Source organism: Eptatretus burgeri, chromosome 4 (assembly GCF_056783735.1).
Source record: "Eptatretus burgeri isolate ZD-2024b chromosome 4, Ebu_testis_v1, whole genome shotgun sequence".
In the NCBI taxonomy this organism is placed as follows: Eukaryota; Metazoa; Chordata; class Myxini; order Myxiniformes; family Myxinidae; genus Eptatretus; species Eptatretus burgeri.
Window position 1 is genome coordinate 137,600,590 of NC_140964.1, and position 18,516 is coordinate 137,619,105.

The 18,516-nt window shown below is 48.3% G+C and overlaps 1 protein-coding gene and 1 pseudogene across 2 annotated transcripts in view; both read left to right on the forward strand.

The window, feature by feature from the left end:
- The window catches only part of LOC147029209 (uncharacterized), a 159,569-nt gene that overhangs the window by 19,515 nt on the left and 121,538 nt on the right, over positions 1 to 18,516 (forward strand). The window lies entirely within an intron of this gene.
- Positions 1 to 18,516, forward strand: part of LOC147029210 (uncharacterized) — a 67,615-nt pseudogene that overhangs the window by 6,514 nt on the left and 42,585 nt on the right. Inside the window, exons 2-3 of the transcript XR_015056847.1 lie at positions 5,740 to 5,874; positions 5,997 to 7,008. The product of XR_015056847.1 is annotated as an uncharacterized LOC147029210 (transcript). The remainder of the gene's footprint in view (positions 1 to 5,739; positions 5,875 to 5,996; positions 7,009 to 18,516) is intronic.

Sequence of the window (18,516 nt, forward strand, 5' to 3'; positions counted from 1 at the left end):
GTAGTGGACGACAATGGGGGTGAGCTGGCGGACTGGGTGGAGACCCAGTGCGAGCAGTTGGATAGCCTCCTCCAGGAACGAGGGGAGGGAGTATGCCCCCCTTGAGGCGACTCACGACCAGGTGGGTTCAGTCGTGCTTTGCGAGGTCGAGGGAAGGAGTGCTGTGGACAGGTGCACGGAAAGCTTGGGGGGTATAGAGGCCCCGGACCCCCTTGTGAGGACACGAATCCCCAGTGTGGTTGTCCCGGTGTGTATGGTGCAAGGTGTGAGTGCGTCCCCGTGTGTGAGTAGTGTGTTGGCAAGTATGCCGAAGGGCGTGCTCCCAGCACGCCGTGTGGGGATGAGACACCGCGGGCGAGTGCCCCCGCGTGTGTGAGTGGTATGGTTTGTGTGAGGGAAATGGCACGAGTGAGACAGCGTGTGCAAGGTCGCTGTGTGTGAGAGAGATGTCGGTCAGCATGTGTGAGCATGCAGCCGCGTCTCCCGGTGTGAATGTAATGGAGTGGAGAGTGAGCGTCGTGACACGCAGGTGTGCGTGGGTTGAATGGCGACGGAGACGGCGACAGAGGGACAAAAGCCGAGTAGTGGCTGTTGAGGTTTTGAGAACCGTGCCGGGTTCACCCAGCAGCGAGCGCACGGTCCGTGCTGTGCAACGCACGAGGCCGCCACGTGCTCGCTTGCGGGAGTGAAGCCCGGTCCAGAAACGCCAGCGGTGGATTTGCCGATCCCGCGGACGGACAAAGTTTCGGCAGATTACGGATTTGGACCGGACGGGTTCTCCACGCGGGTGTGTGTTTTAAGCTCCAACGGGCAAAGCACATGTGTTCGCGTGGGGAACCCCTCGAGACGTGAGGCTTGTGTTTTTTTATGCGCTGGGTGACGTCATGGCTGCGTGTGTGGTTGGAATCCGGCAGGAGGGTGAATCCCTGCCGGATGGTACCGTCCAAGAGGGACGAGGGACGCGAACAGCTGCCATGACGTCACGCCACAGGTGCGCGGCTGTGAATTGCCGCGCTGGTGCGCAGGTTGCGAGTTGCCGCGCTGGTGCTGCGCATGTGGAAAAAAAAAAAAACAGCAAGCCTCGCTTTCGGGTGAACAGGATTCCTGGGCAGGGGGTGGATGATCCCCTTGGCCTGGGCACAGGAGGAAACTAGTTAGGGGGAAGGGTTAGCTTAGCTAGACCGGCTCCATGGAGCAGGGGTAAGTCCTCATGGGGCCCGTGGAATGGATTAGGTAGAGGGATTGTTAGCCAGATTTAGGTTGGGAAATTATTTTTTTTGATCTAGAAGACAGTGACAGACTTTGGATGTGTAGAGGGGGACGTAGCTTCGCTACGTCGTGTAAAAAGGAACGTGCTGTAGTGTAAGGGACAACGTGGGAGCACGAGTTAGTTAGAATGATGGCAGAGTTCAGCGGTGTGTGTGTTGAAGAGTTGGTGAGTTGTGTGGGGACATTTGAGTGAGGCCAGCGGGTCTGTGTGAGTGGAGCGAATGGGGAATGCATGGTGCGATGACTGATTGGGGGGAGGAGTGACTCCCGCCCAAGGGACCCCGGGGTCAGTGTTGACTGAGTTAGTGGGTTAGTCAAATTAACAAAAATGGAAGTCGTTTTGCTGTTGGTGGGAATGTAGGCTCGATACCCATTTGGGGGGGGGGGTGCAGGAGCCCTGTTGACGGGCTGGGAGCGTGGCTGTGAAAGGTGAGTATCGCTGAGTGGGTACCCCGGGCACCAGGCTAGTCGGCCGTAGTAGGCCAAGGGCCCATGTGGGGCCGGGATAGCGTAGTGGGCACGGGTGCGTCTGCTTGGTGCAGGGGCCCGGGGCGCCATTAGCCGCGTGGGCAGTGTTGTGGGCACGGGTGACTCTCGGAAAGGGGCCCGGGAAGTCAGCCTGCCACGTGTGCGTTTCAGGGGAGGTGCCATGGGGGGCACTCCCCGGTGTTAGGGAGCTGGTAGGCTCGGAGGCAGTGTAGTGCCCGGGGGTGCCATAGCTGGAGGATCGGCAGAGGGTCGTGCCTGCCAAGGCGAGCCACGCGTCCCAGCCATGAGACCGTGTGAGGGCACAGAAAGAAAATTGGGGGGCGAGGCCTGAAATTGTGAGGACACCAACACAGGCGACGGGAATCTGGGTTTTTAGAACCAATAGCTTAAGCGAGAGGCGCTTGTCGGAAGCACCAGGGTAGTTTTAAAGGTAAATGGTTAGGGTAGATAGGAAGTGTACCCCTCCTCACCATCCATCCCCTCGCTCTCGTTGTGGGCCGCTGGACCCACTTTGTGTTATAGATCGCTGAACTCTGGGGAGGCCATCTTGAGGCTTCATTGGGCCTCGACACAGGACGCTAGCTTTCCCTTATTCCCCTCCGGGAAGGGAACGTAGGGGTTGGGAGTTGGCTAGTAGACGATAGGTTAGCTGAACAAGGACGATAAAGGGGGTTAGGGGACGATTTATAGTGGGGAAGTAAAAATAAAAACAACAAAAAAATAAGTTGGGGCTAAATTGGTTTTTGACAAATTAAGGGGGTGGGTATGGACAGTGACAGGCGAAGGTGATAGGTTGGGAGGGAGACCGTAGGGTTGGTCCAAGCCCGCCTTCCGAGTGGCCAGCACCACCGCACTCCCTCCACCAACCTTCACTGAACGGCAAAGGCTGGCCACTTCATCTGCCGGCTGTGTGTTGCTGCGAGGCCTGTGCCGGCCGACTTCATCGGCAGCTGTTGTGTTGCTTCAAGGCCTGTGCCGGCCCACTTCATCTGCCGGCTGCGTGTTGCTGCGAGGCCTGTGCCGGCCAACTTCATCTGCCGGTTGTGTTTGCCTGCAGCGGCCTTGTTCTGCAGGCTGTGGTTGCCTGCTCACCTTTGCCATGCCATGCCCAGGCCCATGTTCACCACCCCCCGTTCAATTTTGCTTTGCTCCCCCTGTTCATTTCCATGTGCGCCAGGATCAAGGCAACAGTTTGCAAGCTGCAAGAACTGCCCTGTTGGCAGCTACAACACGGGCCTGCAGTGGCGGCCCGTGCACCGTGTTTGCGTCCATCCATTCATCCATCCATCCATCCATCCGTTGTGTTCATTGCGTGTGCCACTTGAGCTGGCACGGAGACTGCGTTTGTGCAGCCCATGCACCGTTGTGGTTCACTGCGTTCAGTTCAAAAGGGAAGGCCTCGGACTGCGTGTGAGCAGCCGGCCACGTTCCCTGTCACCTGCATTGTTTGAGACAGAGACTGCATGCGAGCAGCCTGGCTCCCTGCTAACTGCTTTCTTTTTGCAGAGTCCATTGATCCTGGGCCATGGTTTAGTGTAAAATTTGTAAGTTAAGGTTAAGAAGTACTGTACATATGAGTGCGCCCCCGGCATGTCTGTCTTAGCGCCGGCAATTTTATTTAAGTCGTCCGTGTGAGTGGGTTTGTTTTGTTAGTGACTCAGCCCTCAGGTTATTTATTTTGGGGACACGAATACCATGAATGTCGCACTCAGGGATCCGTAGGTAAAACGTACTAGGGGAGAACTACACATGATGGCACACGAAAATTTGACGACTCGGGACGAGTCTGTAAAAAGGGGAGGGGGTAGTGTTGCGGTTGTGGAAATTCGCAAACCAGCATTCAGGTCCCGTAGGTGAGATATCTCTGGAAGTACATGTGTAGTCAGCCCCAAACCCGTTGTTTTGAGGGAATAAATGTGATTCATTCGGGCTGCGACGCTTTGAAATAGTCGTTTTTCTGTTCTATCTTTATTTTGAACCAACCACGTCTCAACTGCCATCACACAACAACCACCAACCGCAATGCCGCTTCACAACAACAACAATGCCAACAGCCACGATCTTTACCTTCACAACTCGCTTCCGCAAACATCGCATCACCGCCATTCCAAACGGCACCATGGCCATAAACCACCACCATAAACCCTCCACCACCTTCGCCTCTCTCCTTCTGCGGCCATTCCCGCGCCACTTGTGGGCACCGAGCGTCGGGCTGTCCTGGGATCGTATGGGACGCGCGCCGAGCCGCGAGTGCAAAATGCGGCCTTTCCGAGGAGAATTCGGATCAGGAATGCTACACGCCCACTTCTGATCCATCCAATCAGCAAGCGTGGGGCGGCTTGGCCCCGCCTCCAGACGCGTCTGTGTGGAATCGAGATATGCAAATTCTCGGATCAGGGGAGACTCACGCCCCTTTTCCTCCGTCCAATGGGCGAGCGTGGCTCCATCCCCGAGCTCGTTCTGATCCAGAAATTTGCATGTGGGTTCTCCTGCCGGCCTATAAAGCGCCGACCGCAGGGCGAATCTGGGTCGAGTTGGTTTGGGCAGAGTCGGTTTGAGTCGAGTCGGTCTCGGCAGAGTCGGTCTCGGCAGAGTCGGTCTCGGCAGAGTCGGTCTCGGCAGAGTCGGCCTCAGAAGAGCGGAGAGTGTTTTGGGCAGACTCGGGTTGGAGCGCGGAGTGGAGTCGGGAGGTGAGGGCATACAGGTGGTTTGCTGCAGTCGGCTGAGGAGAATTGGGGAAGAGACCGAGGAGCTCGGGTCCGAGGCAAGGAAGACGGCGGTCGGCGCACGAGGTTGCGGTGGAATCGCTCGTCACGGGACCCAAGCAAGCCAGCTATCCTCTTTCCCCAGAGCATCAACAATCCCCCCCCCTTTATCCCCCGCGCTGAGATAGTGCAAAAAGGGGGCCCCGTTCCCACCCCACTCCAAGCAGTGCCAACGAAACCCGCGAAAGAGCACGAAGTCGGGGCACCGCCGCGCTGCCACGTTTGCGGCTCATCACAAAGACACGGGTAGGATCCACCCGGTCTCGCGGACCTGACCGCTCTTTCAGGTCCCGCGCAAATATTGGCTCACAGGCCCCGTCTGCCCCCTTGTCTTTGAGGGTGGCCCTTTTCTTTTGTTTCTGTGTGTGTAAACATGTGTGTTTGTGGCGCCAGTCTGGTGAAGTATAACTGTGTAAGTGTTGCCGTGTGTACGCGTAGTCGGTTGTAGATCTGCATTGTTGTGTTTCTTTTGTTGCAATTGCTTTATGTGCATTCTGTTTAATTGTATATAAGTGCTCTCCGTGTGCCGTGGAATAAATGTGCATCATGTTGAACTGTTTTCCAGTTTCGCTTCCTCTTTTCTTGAATTGAATCTCCATCTTGCTTCACGTAAAGGGTTGGTAGTGGGCTTACTACGCCCGATAATTAATCGGAATCGTCGAGGCCGACGATAACACCGCTCGGTTATCCCGATAGTACGGAACGGATCGCTTCAGTGGCCCGTGTCCGGAGTCGACCTGCGACGAGGTGCGATCGCCCGGTCTACCCTCCGCTTGGGTACTTAGGTAGGTCGAGTTTGGCGAACAACCCTATCCCACGCGGGGGGGCGATTGGCTCGATCGTGTTGAGGCCGAAAGGCCCATCCGTGACTAGCTCCCGGCATTGGTCCGATAGGGTCATGACAGAATTGTCCGTCCGGTGGGCGACGTGCCGCGATTCGAGTTACGTGGCCGTTCGCACGCCGGCGGGCGCGAATTCGCAACAACGACAATATACATATATATATATATATATATATATATATATATATATATATATATATATATATATATATATATATATATTGTCGTTGTAAACACCTCCTTTCCTCTCCTGTAATTCCGGCAGCATTATGGAGCGTCGTCCTAACAGCGGAAGTGACGTCTATTGCATCCCACCTATTGACCGGATTTATATTTGGCAGCGTTTTAAACTTCATGTCCTTCATTGTATTCAGGTGATGTCTCTCCTGTAAATGTGAAATCCAGACGACACTACGGTTCATCTGTTTCAGAAACTTCAAGATATTCTTCTGCAAAGGAAGATTCAGATGTTCATTTGACAAATGGCAGTCCTGTCTGTTCTGCAACAGGTGAGCAGAAACCTTCAAATGAACATTCAATATGTTTAATTCAGGGTTTATAAAATTTTTGAAATTATGAAATATTTTGAGTTTGACAAAAAAAACGTAAAATAACTTGTTTGTTTTTGTAGAACAATCAAGAAGTCCATTTGGGCAGATAAGATCCAGGAGCGGTGTCACAGTGAAGAAGATATCCACTTTGAAGAAACAATCCCAAGAACAAGACTCACGACCCTCAAAATACAAGTGTACGTCTGGTGAAAGCAGCACAAAGATCAATATTAAATTAAACAAATGCAAAAAGGTTATCGAAAGGCAAATGTATTATAAGTATAATAGATGCAGTGAAGATTTTACTTCACCGAGAAATGTCAAAATCCACATGAGGACCCACACAGGAGAACGTCCACACAAATGCTCTGTCTGTGATAAAGGTTTCTCTCGAAAAGGCAGATTGAATGAGCATATGATGATCCACACAGGAGAGCGTCCTTACAAATGTGCCATATGTGAAAAAGGTTACTCGGAAAAAGGCAGTTTGAAGAAGCACATGAACAGCCATGCAGGAGAGCATCCTTACAAATGCTCCATATGTGATAAAGATTTCTTTCAAAAAGGCAGATTGAATGAGCATATGAGGATCCACACAGGAGAGCGTCCTTACAAATGTTCCACATGTGATCAAGGTTTCTCTCGAAAAGCCATTTTGAATGTGCATATGATGATCCACACAGGAGAGCGTCCTTACAAATGCTCCACATGTAATAAAGGTTTCTCTCAAAAAGGCAGATTGAATGAGCATATGATGATCCACACAGGAGAGCATCCTTACAAATGTTCCACATGTGATAAAGGTTTCCCTCGAAAAGGCAGATTGAATGTGCATATGAGGATCCACACAGGAGAGCGTCCTTACAAATGCTCCACATGTGATAAAAGTTTCTCTCAAAAAGGCAGATTGAATGAGCATATGATGATCCACACAGGAGAGCGTCCTTACAAATGCTCCACATGTGATAAAGGTTTCTCAGACAAAGGCAATTTGAAGAGGCACATGAACAGCCATACAGGAGAGCGTCCTTACAAATGTTCCACATGTGATAAAGGTTTCTCCCGAAAAAGCTATTTGAATCACCACATGAGGTTCCACGCAGGAGAGCATGCAATAAATCCATAAAAAAGACCAGATAACACAGCAACGAGAAAACGAAGAATCCCACAAACACCTCGGAATACAAGAAGACCCCCAGGTACAACACAAAAAATGCGTAAAATGATCAGCAAAGAGGACTTACTCACAACAAGACTAATTTTTTGAAGTCATCCCTCTCTCCAATAAACAATCACCTTCACTCCTTCATTCCTCTTTTTTTTCACCTTTGGAATAAACTCCCACACTCTCTTCAATCCCACTCTTCCCTCGAGATCTTCAAAACAGATTTTCACCAACACCTCTTATCTTCACTGATCCAAAACCATGATCATTTCTATCCCATTAATCCACCCCAAACCCACCTCCTTCAAATTCCCTGCTTTCCTTCCCGAAAGATTCCTGTCATGTAAGGACCTGAAAGTCCCTGAGGTGTCCACCTTGTTTACCCCGTGTTCCTCGCTCCATTCCTCTCCCTTCCACAGATCTCCTCATGTCTCTGTTCCCCACTGTTTTGTCCTTCCCTCTCTCGCCCCTCTTGTCTCCTGCCCCCCTTGTTGTGTGTTGTATGTTCTCTCTCATATGAGCCTCGACAATTTATACAAAAAAATAAAATGAAACATTTCACATCAGTTCTCGCTCCGATGATGAAAATTTCCTCTTTTTCCGACAAGCAGTTGCGGAGAAAACATTAAAGTTCTGTGCGGAAAAACAAACAAACAGACCCCAATACAATTCCCTCTCCGTCAGTGAGGGGAACAAGGATGTTGTTGTTCATCTTTCGGCTGCTCCCGTTAGGGGTTGCCACAGCGGATCATCCGTTATGATCCGCATACTGATTTGGCACAGGTTTTACGCCGGATGCCCTTCCTGACGCAACCCTGGTCGCCTCTTACGACACAGGGATCAGGATTTGGGTTTCGCCATGATTCCGGGCTGCTTTACACCCTGCCCATTGCAGAGCCCCCGTCCTCAAGCGATCCTCCAACCCAAGCCTCCGAGTCGCCGGATTACAGGCGCACGCCACTACGCCCGGATTGAGGGGAACAAGGATAGCACTCGGTAAAGCAGATACAGCACCTCCGCCAGGCTGAATCGTTACCTCTTCTACCGAGGGTGAAGGAGGTTATATTTTCAGCCCTCTCTGCCCGTTTGTTTGTTTGTCTTTGTTACTTGCAAAATCGAAGATGTTTCAAGTATATTGGTCAGTCGATTTTCATTTTATGTCTGAATGTCTGACTATCACGTCCAGATCACAATTTCAAATGGATCTTCACGAAAGTTCATCACATGGAAGAGTTTGTCACAAGGAAGAAGCCTGTTGTTTTTGAAGTCAAAAGGTCAACATAGGCCAAAGGTCAACATCTCAGGTGAGATTTCAAAATCCTCAATTTTCATCTGATTGACTTGGAATTTGAAGAGGAGATGCAGATTTGGTCATTCAATTCAACCACCAATTACTTATTTTTGAGGTCAAATTTGTTCAATTGATTTTTCAAGTGTCGTGATCTGCACGACGTCTTCTTCTTGATTGTTTGATATCTCAAAAAGTTGTGGACGGACACGGATGAAATTGGGTGGGCCGGTTGTGTGTGTGATACGGACAAACTGATTAGATTTTGGTGAAGATCCGGATCCAGATCGGCCAACAGCCAGCCAGTTTAACAATTTTTTTTTTTTTGTATATCTTGTCGAGGCTCATATGAGAGCCAACACACAACGCACAGCAAGGGGGCATGAGACAAGAGGGTGGGAGTGGGAGGGACAAAACATTGGGGAACAGACACATTAGGATGGGGGGGGGGGTTCCAAACGTTCCTTTCAAAGAGACATAGTGAGAGTGTGAGATTTGTCTGGATTGAAAGACATGTTACACGTGTTGGACCAGTTTGTGATTTAATCCAGATCTGCAGTGAGCGAAGAAGCTGCTGCTTGCCGGTCTGAGGGATGACAGATGGTACGGCAGAGGGTGGGGTCATCAGCAAAGAGATATGGAGGATTTTCCAGAGAGTCGGAGAGATCATTCATGAGAACCAGAAAAAGAACAGGGCTCAGAACGTGACCTTGAGGAACTCCAGCCTGGACAGGAAGAGGGGATGAAAGAACTCCATTTAGGGACACACGTTGACTGCGACAGGAGAGGAACTCTGCGAGCCATGAGTGGAGATGGCCTTGGATACCATGGGAAGAGAGTTTTGTGAGTCGGGCAGGCTGCCAGACTGTCAAAGCATGTGATATGTCCAGGGATATGGCTCGGATTTCCTGTCTGGCATTGAGGACCTCCATCCATTGATGGGAGAGCAGAAGCAGCATATCCAGTGTAGAGTGACCTGGTCTGAAACCAAATTGATGATCGGAAATCAAGCCATTGGAGAAGAGGAAGGATTTCATGTCTGAAGTGATGATGGATTCCATAACCTTGCTGATGATTGGGAGAAGGCTGATTAGTCTGTAGTTGCAGGGATATGTTTTTGCACCTTTTTTATGCAGGGCAGTGATGTTTGCAGATTTCCAAGCAGATGGCAGATGACCTTGAGCAAATGAGAGGGTGAATAGAACAGAGAGAGGGTGAGCAAGAGCAGGCTTTGAGGACACGTGGGCTGATGCCGTCTGGACCGGTTGCAGAATCTGAGTCGAGGTTTGAGAGCAAGCTCTCCACCTTGTCAGGAGAAAAGGAGTCTTGTGACAGTTGGGTGCGACTGGGTAAGGTGGGTAGAAAGTGATGGGTTTAGGACACAAGATTTAGCTGCAAACACCGAGTTAAGACATTAAGCTTTTTCACGTGCGGTATCAGCAGTGCGGCCATTTGAGGTCGGGGAGAGGATTGAGGGGGAACATACACCAGAAACAGATTTAATTAAACGCCACCAGGATTTTGAGGAGGGAGAGAGGTTTGAGAGTTCAGACTTGAGATGAGAAAGATGTTGTTTTCTGGCTCTCCTGAGGGTAGATACACACTTGTTCTGAGCTTTGTGGAAGGAACTGAGATTGCCCTCAGTTGGGTTTGCTTTCAATGAGGCAAAGGCAAGTTGTTTCAGGACAACTGCCTCGCCACAAGCTTCAGTAAACCAAGGGCGGGAGGAAGGGAAGGACAACTGAAGACGAGAGGGGATAAATCTGTGCATGAGGGAGAGCAAGTTTCTTTGAAAGAATTCCCAGGATGAGTTGATGTTTGAGAAAGTCGAGATAGGAGACCAGTCTGTAAGTTTGATGGCTGCTTGGAGACCCTGCCAGTCGGCTTGAGTGAAATGCCAGACTCGACGGCGGTGAGGTGGTTCTCTGATAACAACCAGAGAGATGTCCACTTTGACAAGGACGTGGTCAGAAGAACCAATTGGAGCAGAAAAAGAGCAGCAGATATTGTCAGGGGAATTTGTCAAAATCAGATCCAGAAGAGATGGAGTACCATTGGTTGAGATCCGTGTCGGGAAGTTGACCGATTGAGTCGCAGAAAGCTTTTGCTGAGGTGCCATGACAGGTGAGAGAGGAACCCACACCAAGCCAACTGGCATGATGACAATTGAAGTCACCACATAGGAGGAAGAGAGAGAGTTGGGATGAGAAGATACAAGATGGTCCATGTTTTCGGATAGTGAGGTGTAGATGGAGTCATCACTGTTTGGTGGACGGATCAGGACACACATAAACATGAGGTGGGAGTGGAGGGGAAGCCGTAGCCAGAGGTATTCCTGGAGGTATGGGGGAGTGAGAGCAGTGCATGGAGAGTGAGGAATTGAGTCTTTGATGAGGAGAGCAACACCTCCACCAGGACGAGGCTCAGGTCTGTCATCCCGGAGGAGGGAGTAACCGGGGAGAGATACTTGGGAGTCAGACACGTCTTGGGAGAGGAAAGTTTCTGTTCGGCAGATTATGTCTGGTTTGTAAGTGGCAGCCTGTATGGAAAGATCTGAAAGGTTTGAGCGAAAGCCCCGGATATTTGAGGTCCACACTTTTGATGAAGAGGTAGGGGAGGAGGCTTTGGGTGCAGGGGGGGGGGGGGGGAAGGGGAGGGTAGGACAAGGGACGAGGGGGGAGGTAAGGAGGGTTGTTGAGAGAGTGTGGGGGATTGCAGAATAGCTAGGGGAGGGGTCCGCATGAGGAGGAGAAAAGGCTCTGTGGTGCTGTGGGAGAAGGGGGATAAGAGAGGGGGAAGAAGGCAGTTGAGGATTTGAGGAGGTGGAGTGAAGAGATGGAGGTGAGAGGGCAGTGGAGGGAGGCAGCTTGGTGGATGAGAGGGGTGGCAACTTTGAGAAGGATGAGTGAGGGGGATGAAAGGTTGGAGAAAGGTGAGGGGGAAATTTTTGAGATAGGTGAGAGGGAGGCTTGGAGGGATAAGAGTGGGATGGTTGCTTTGAGAGTGAGGGGTGAGGGGGGTGAGTTGGCACTGAAGTTGGAAAAAAGAATGGTTGATGGAAAGCGAACATTCATCGCAAACTGGGGTTTTTTAAGTTTTAGGTCAGAGATGCGATTTAACACAATTCTTGATGGATGCAATTAAGGCGAATTCAGAGAATGGAGAGAAGAAGCGCTGTAACAGTTGGATTTTTTCTGGAAGGAATGAAGGAGAGGTCGAAATGAGAGCAGTCTGTTAAAATAGCAGAAGAGTAGTGCATTCTGAAACAGCAAAGAGTACCACACGTGTGAGAGAGGAAGATGAAGCATTATAAGATCGTTTTTGTTATTATCATTAATGTTTGAGAGTTTTCAACAGATTAGGTCATGGAAGTGTTTCGAAAAAAATCGAGGAAGAAGAAGAGGAGGAAGATAAGAGGAAGAAGACGAAGCAGAATCGGGAGAAGGTTGGCGTATTGTTGTTGTTGTTTTTTTTTTTTTGAGATAAGAAATAGAGCAATTAGTTGGGAGAATGGGGGACGTAAGGAAATTGGGGAGGATAGAAATTGAAGGTAATGGGGAGGAAAAAAAAAACGATCGAACACCGAAGGGAAGCGGTAGGCCTCAAGCCAAGGGCTTGGCCTTAGACATCCGGTAAGAACGTCGACAAAAAACTCACAAAATAGCATGATTTTTGAAACAAAACCGAACTAGGAACACAGTAACATAGAGGTGAGAAAATTAAACAGTTAAAACGGGACAAATAACGACCGGAAACTTAACTTTGAGAACGTCAGCAGAGAGCCCCTAAGGAGACTGCTTGTCGCTCCAAACCCGGAACCGGAAGATTCACAGAGATGTGGTCCACAGATAACCTTTTTCAAATGTTTGCGAAAACTGCATTAGACGTCAATGTATTTTGGGGTGTGATGGACTCTGTTCGGGATGACATCCACAAGGAATAACTGCCTTAGGTCGTGTATGTTAGCAAGTGAGCAACCCAGCATACCCATTCACGCACATAAGTTGCACACCGCTGCACTTGCATTCTTACGTATCATCGGCGGAGATTAAACTCATAAATGCACTTTCGCGATCCACTTGAAGTGCATATTTTGCCAAAGGCACAGAAAGAGAGTGAGTTTTTCATTTAATTGTTCATTGTTCTTTTACATTCTCCAGTCACAGGAAATAAATACCGTAAAAACAGAGTAAAATGCTTACTGCCCTTTGTGGCTTCCCCAGAATTTGCCGAGTCTTCATGGCTTTCCGAAAGGCTCACCCTGGTTGCTAAAATTATTTCTCCACCAACATCCAGAGGCGTCTGCTTTGAAAGAAAAGGATAAGTGCAACACAGTTCTTAAAACAAGGGAATTATTGCCTTGCTGACAATGTACCATTGTGAAGGTGATATTGTGTTCAGCCTCATGCAGGCACTCTGTTGCACCACCATGGCAACAACGATGATTCAGACCCGTCATATTGGCTTTCATAATAATAATAATTATTATACGGGCCACTTTATAGCTGCGAGCAGATACGACCGGGTTCCAGGTTGCCCTGCTTTGCTGCAACCCCGCTTTGATGCAACCCAGGTCGAAAAACCAGTAAAGACCAGTAGCTTACTGGTCAACTGGTACCAGTTGAAAACCAGTAGCCAACTGGTACCAGTAAAGCCAGTTGGTTTCTTACTGGTTTTAATATGGAAATTGGAATAGAGTGATATATTACCAGTTGAAATACAATTGTATTTAATAACTGGTATCAACTGGGAGACCAGTACATTGCAATTGGTATCAACTGGGACCAGTACATTGCAACTGGTATCAACTGGAACCAGTAAGACTTTAACTGGTACAAATATGAGCTACTGGTTTTTTCAACTGGGAAATTGGAATTCTGACTGAATTTAACTGGTACCAGTTGAAACCAATAGAGACCAGTTAAAGACCAATTAGAACCAATAGAGACCAGTTGAAAATGTGTACTGGTTTCAACTGGTTTTTCGACCTGGGAACCCCGCTTTGATACAACCCACTTTGTCTTCAGGGTATGTTCGGTCTTCTACCAACGTATAAAAGAAAAATCTCTGATCTGGCCCGCCCTCTTCTCTTCTCTTGTGATCTGAGTCACTCTTTGGTCTTGGAGATGAGCGGTGGAACGGATCGGAAGAGAGTCCACGACCGAGTGGAAGAGCCCGACGCCAGACTGAGTCCAATTTGACATCATAAACATTTGCATGAACAGATTTCTTTCTGCTCTTCATGGTCTATCCTCACACACATTCTTTTATCTTTCCAAAACCCCCTGACCTACATCTTTACACCTTCCTCTTTGCCTTACACCTCATCTGCCAATCATCACATGTCCTCTGACCACACACAGTTGACACCACAGTTTTCCTCCCTCCTCCCCCTCCTCATTGACTGGGAAGCGTGGGGCTGTCGGCCACACCAGCAACAAAAAGGTCGTCAACACCTCAAGCTTTTCCTCCTCTGTCTTTGCTTTCCAATTTCCTTGAGTAGGTGTTTGAGTAGGTGGCTGTTAGGTTAGCATAATTCAGATTGTAGAAGTTTTCATTGATGTAGATCAGCCCGATGTCTTCCCTTTTGTTTATAATTGCATTTATTTTGACACACCTCATCAATCCTTGCTTTCCGCTGCTGTACTTAATGCTTTTGTATTAACAGCTTTTATTATTCCACATGCCTTTCCTCACCCTTGCTTTGCAACTAAATTGCTTATATTGTGATTGTATCCATTTCGTCCTGTCTTTTCATCCACTGGTCCAGTATGATCCTTACGTCATCAGCTGGGTAGCTTTCCCCCACAAAATTTGCTCTTGTTAGCTGGTGCGTACTCGCAGCTCCACTCGGTTCCACCTGATTAGTTGAGTAAACCAGAGTACGCATCCTGGACATGAGACCCCCACCCATGGTGCCGCCGTCCACATGTGAGGTACCACGCAAAGTTGTGTAACACTGCGGATTGGCAGTACCAATTGTCACTCATGGTTGCTCAGCAACCCACTGGAGTGCCGAGTTATCTGTGTTCGGTGGCCTCGGGACCTGGTGTTTGGGAGGAACTCGGGCGCTTCCCCTCGTGGTGAAACTCAAACCCCAGATCGATAACAATGTCGTTGCACAGGTAACCCTAAATAATTTTCTTCATGTTTGGATAAAGTGTTGAACTTGTCGAATTTTAACATCATAATGAAGGGACTGATGATGTCATGTTTAACAGTCCTTATTCCTCATGCGGTGTACTTGATAATGAGCTGTTTCAATTTTTTCCATCGAACAATTTTGGAAATATCGAGGTCCAAATTTTATTTTGTTTTTCCAAAATGCGAACTGCATCAAGTTACCTGTGACGTCATAATTATTCCTAAAAAAATATACACGAGTAGAATATTGCGAAGATTTCGTGCCCATTTGTCTGAACCTCACCTTTCTCATCACATGTCCTCTGACCACATGAATAAGAACATGTCGATTCACCTCACCGTGCCCTCACCTTTCTCTCTTCTGCTTTTTTTTTTTCATATATCTCTCTCTCTCTCTCTCTCTCTCTCTCTCTCTCTCTCTCTCTCTCTCTCTCTCTCTCTCTCTCTCTCTCTCTCTCTCTCTCTCTCTCTCTCTCTCTTGTCCCGTGCTGGCTGTTGGTACATTATGTGTGCTGTCATGGCTGCTCCATGCTTCGGGTCGTGAGGTCCTGTCCTCTGCCATGCTGTTTGGTGTTTCCCCATTCCCCTTTTTTCGTTTGTCATGTTTTGTGTTTCTCCTTTTGAACTTTTCCCCACGTTTTTTCCTTTCTGTCTGGAGAAGAGAGAGAGAGAGAGAGGGAGAAGATAGAGAGAGAGAGAGAGAGAGAGAGAGAGAGAGAGAGAGAGAGAGAGAGAGAGAGAGAGAGAGAGACAGACAGAGACACAGAGACACAGAGACACAGAGACACAGAGACACAGCGAGACAGCGAGACAGCGACAGAGACCACAGTTTTGTGTCGAGAAAATCGTAAGCCGAAGTCCGGGCATGGCCGCCGGAGGAGGTTTTTTCTCACTCACTGTGACCGTGTTCTTTATTGTTCTCGATTTTAATCGATTGATATATTGGTGTTTGTGAAACGCCTTATTCTTTCGGTAAAGTTTACTGACTTGTTTTGTTGAGTTGGAATGGCAGGTGAACATTTCCTCATTGAGATGTTTGAGTCATTGACTCGTCAACACGTTGTGTTTTGTTTCCCTCCCAATGAGGTGGAACTGAACGATGTACTTTCCACCATTGGTAACATCATTGGATCAAAGAACATCCGTGCTGCTTGTCACATGAATAAGAAGTTTGTCATGTTTGTGTCTGAGGAACACGTGGTGGCAACGATAGTTGAGCACGGCCTGTTCGTCCAACTGAACACTGACCTTTCTGTGTTCGCTTTGCAGGCCCCAACAGGTCAAGTTTATATTACTAATATTCCACCATTCATAAAGAACCAGGACTTGTGTAACCAGTAAAACAAGTTCAGGAAGGTTGTGTCGAGAATCTCAATGGTGCCGATGCATAATGTTAGCGATATGTTTCAACACGTCATGTCCTTTAAAAGATTGGTTTCTATGATACTCACCGAAAATGACAAAACACTAAATGTCATGCTTCGTGTAAAAATTAATGGTTTTGAAGATAAAATGTATGTCTCCTCAGAGGTCATGACGTGTTTTGGGTGTGGGGCATACGGGCACATGAAGAGTGTTTGGCCCAATGTGGTTACACCGCAAGAAAGTGAAGAAATGGTAAGAAACGATTCTTCCTCACCACATACTGATGTGGAGAAGGTGAATCGGGAGCCCCCCCCCCGACCCCCACCAACTGAGGTGTGCGACGGGTTCGACTCGTCCACCCTGACTGGAGTTGAGGAGAGGTTGTTTGATCGTGGCGTAATTAATCCTCCCCCACCAAAGGAGGAAGTGAAAGTGGTTGAATCCTCTCTTTTACAATCCACTGTTCAGGACAGTGTGGACGATATGGAGGTGTCGGAAAGGGACAGCAGGAAAAAAGGCCAAAAATGGACAAACGTTGATGCCTTTGATGCGAAAGAGCAGAATACGTTTCAGATCGTGTCAGGATCGCGGGACCTCCAAGGTACGTCCCACATCGGAAACCCCTTGGTGGTACCGGAGTTATGCGCTGGTGTGGAAACTTCACTTGCTCCACTTGCGGACTCTGAGTGTGACACAGAGAATAGTGAAGCGTCTCAGGATGTCTTTCATGTTTTTCCTGATAGCCAAACTTGTTCAGCCAAGTTAACAGCTGTGTCTGAGAGTAATGGGGAAATAGATAAAGGGGAGAATCCCTGTGAGTGAAATGTTAACCCTTCCCTCACAGATGATGATAAAAGGGATGTGAAGGGGAAGGACATGGACAAGGCAAATTCGGAGGGGTCCGTAAAGAGGGCAGAACTTTCTGTTCCCATGGGATCTTTTGAGCCAAAAGTTTGTGTTCCACATGTAACAGGAGAGGGAATAGATGAAGCAACTGATTCGGACAAAACCTCTTCTACCCCATATTTCAGTACTTTATGCTCTCAAGAGGATGAGGGGGAAAATGACACAACCTTAGTGTGTCAAGAAAATGTAATTGATTTCCTGGATGCTATATTCATAAAAAGACATGGAAAAATCAAAGATTACTTCTCAAATCTACACAATTTTATTAAAACTGCAAGGAGTATGATTCCTGAACCCTATCAGGTAAACATGTCAGATCCCCAATTCCAAAGGTTAAGGAAATGTGTTACTCAGGTTGGGAAGGAGCTTCAAGAATAACTGACAGAATGGAGATGAACGCAGCATCCCTGAACATCAATAGAGACTGCAGTTGTGTGCATCGTCTCAAGTAGTTTCAGCTCTTTCAAAATTAAAAAAATTAATCTGCTAATGCTCCAGGAGACACGCAAATCAGTCTTCTGAGGATGAGTGGCGTTGGATCTTTAAAGGTTGTCTTTTTTAATGTTGAATGTTCCAGCTCATCCTTGTCCATTCTTCCATTGACTGAGCATGTCGTGTGTTGGGAAGTTAGCAGCCATTGCCGAAGTAACAGGATAATCGGACCGACGGTACTTGGCAATTAAAACCGCTTGGCATCGCACACGGAACGGGCTTGCGAAGCGGCTCGTTTCTGTAGGAGTTCCGTTGAGGGTGAAATTCCCTGGTAGTCGGACCACGTGGGTACTTAGGTAAATTGAAGTTGGCAATCGACCCGACCCCACGTGGTCTACCCATTGGCGGATTTCAGTCCAAAACAAGGACCCATTGACCCCAGACTTATCCAGGGCGACGATCTGAATTCCGGGCAATCGGTAGGGCCGACTTGCGGCTCCGTCTGGCGGTCGGGTCGCGGCCGAAGCGCTGGCACCATCACAATATGACCGTGAACTCTTCCTCATCGACCTGCAACACGTTGACATGTCTCAGATCCCCAGTTTTCACCAGAGCCTTTTCAATGCTCTTCAAGTCCGAGGAGTGCAATGTTTGGAGGTGTCATACGATGCCCAAAAGTTTGTACATGAGCCATTAGTTCAAAATCCCTTATTCTCTGAAATTTCAACCTCTCGGTCATTTATGCATTGTTTCACCATTGTTGGAATAAACAGAGTACAAGACCTGTTTGAGCCATCCTTAAACACCCGGTTACCTGCTTGCTCACTTTACTCAAATATTGGGGTTCTTTCTGCTCGAATAGTGGAAAATGTCTTGAAAGCTGTAATTCAAACTTTCATAGACTAAACATTGGGTGGAGTGGGGTGGATGAAGTCGTCCACTCATGTCTCTTTTTCCCTGAATTTCATTCAAATTGCTTCAAAAAAAAAACAGAAGGAGGGTATGTTCTCCTCATACTTAGAGGAAATTGGTGTGTCTCATGTCATGGGGAAAACGGCTATCCAAAATATGTCGAGAAGCGTGTATACCTGGTTTTACAAAACTTTAAAAACCCGTGGAATAAGACCTTTCCTGCTGGAGCTTTTTTAACTCCAGTTTGGAACAAAATGTGTCGTTCTCTCAGTCTTGGACGAACTGGAGACCTAAATTGGAGACGCGCACATCAAGCCCTGGTCACACAGACATTACTCCATAAGTTTAACTCTTCTGTTCTGATGTTTTGTCTGTTTTGTGATTTAAT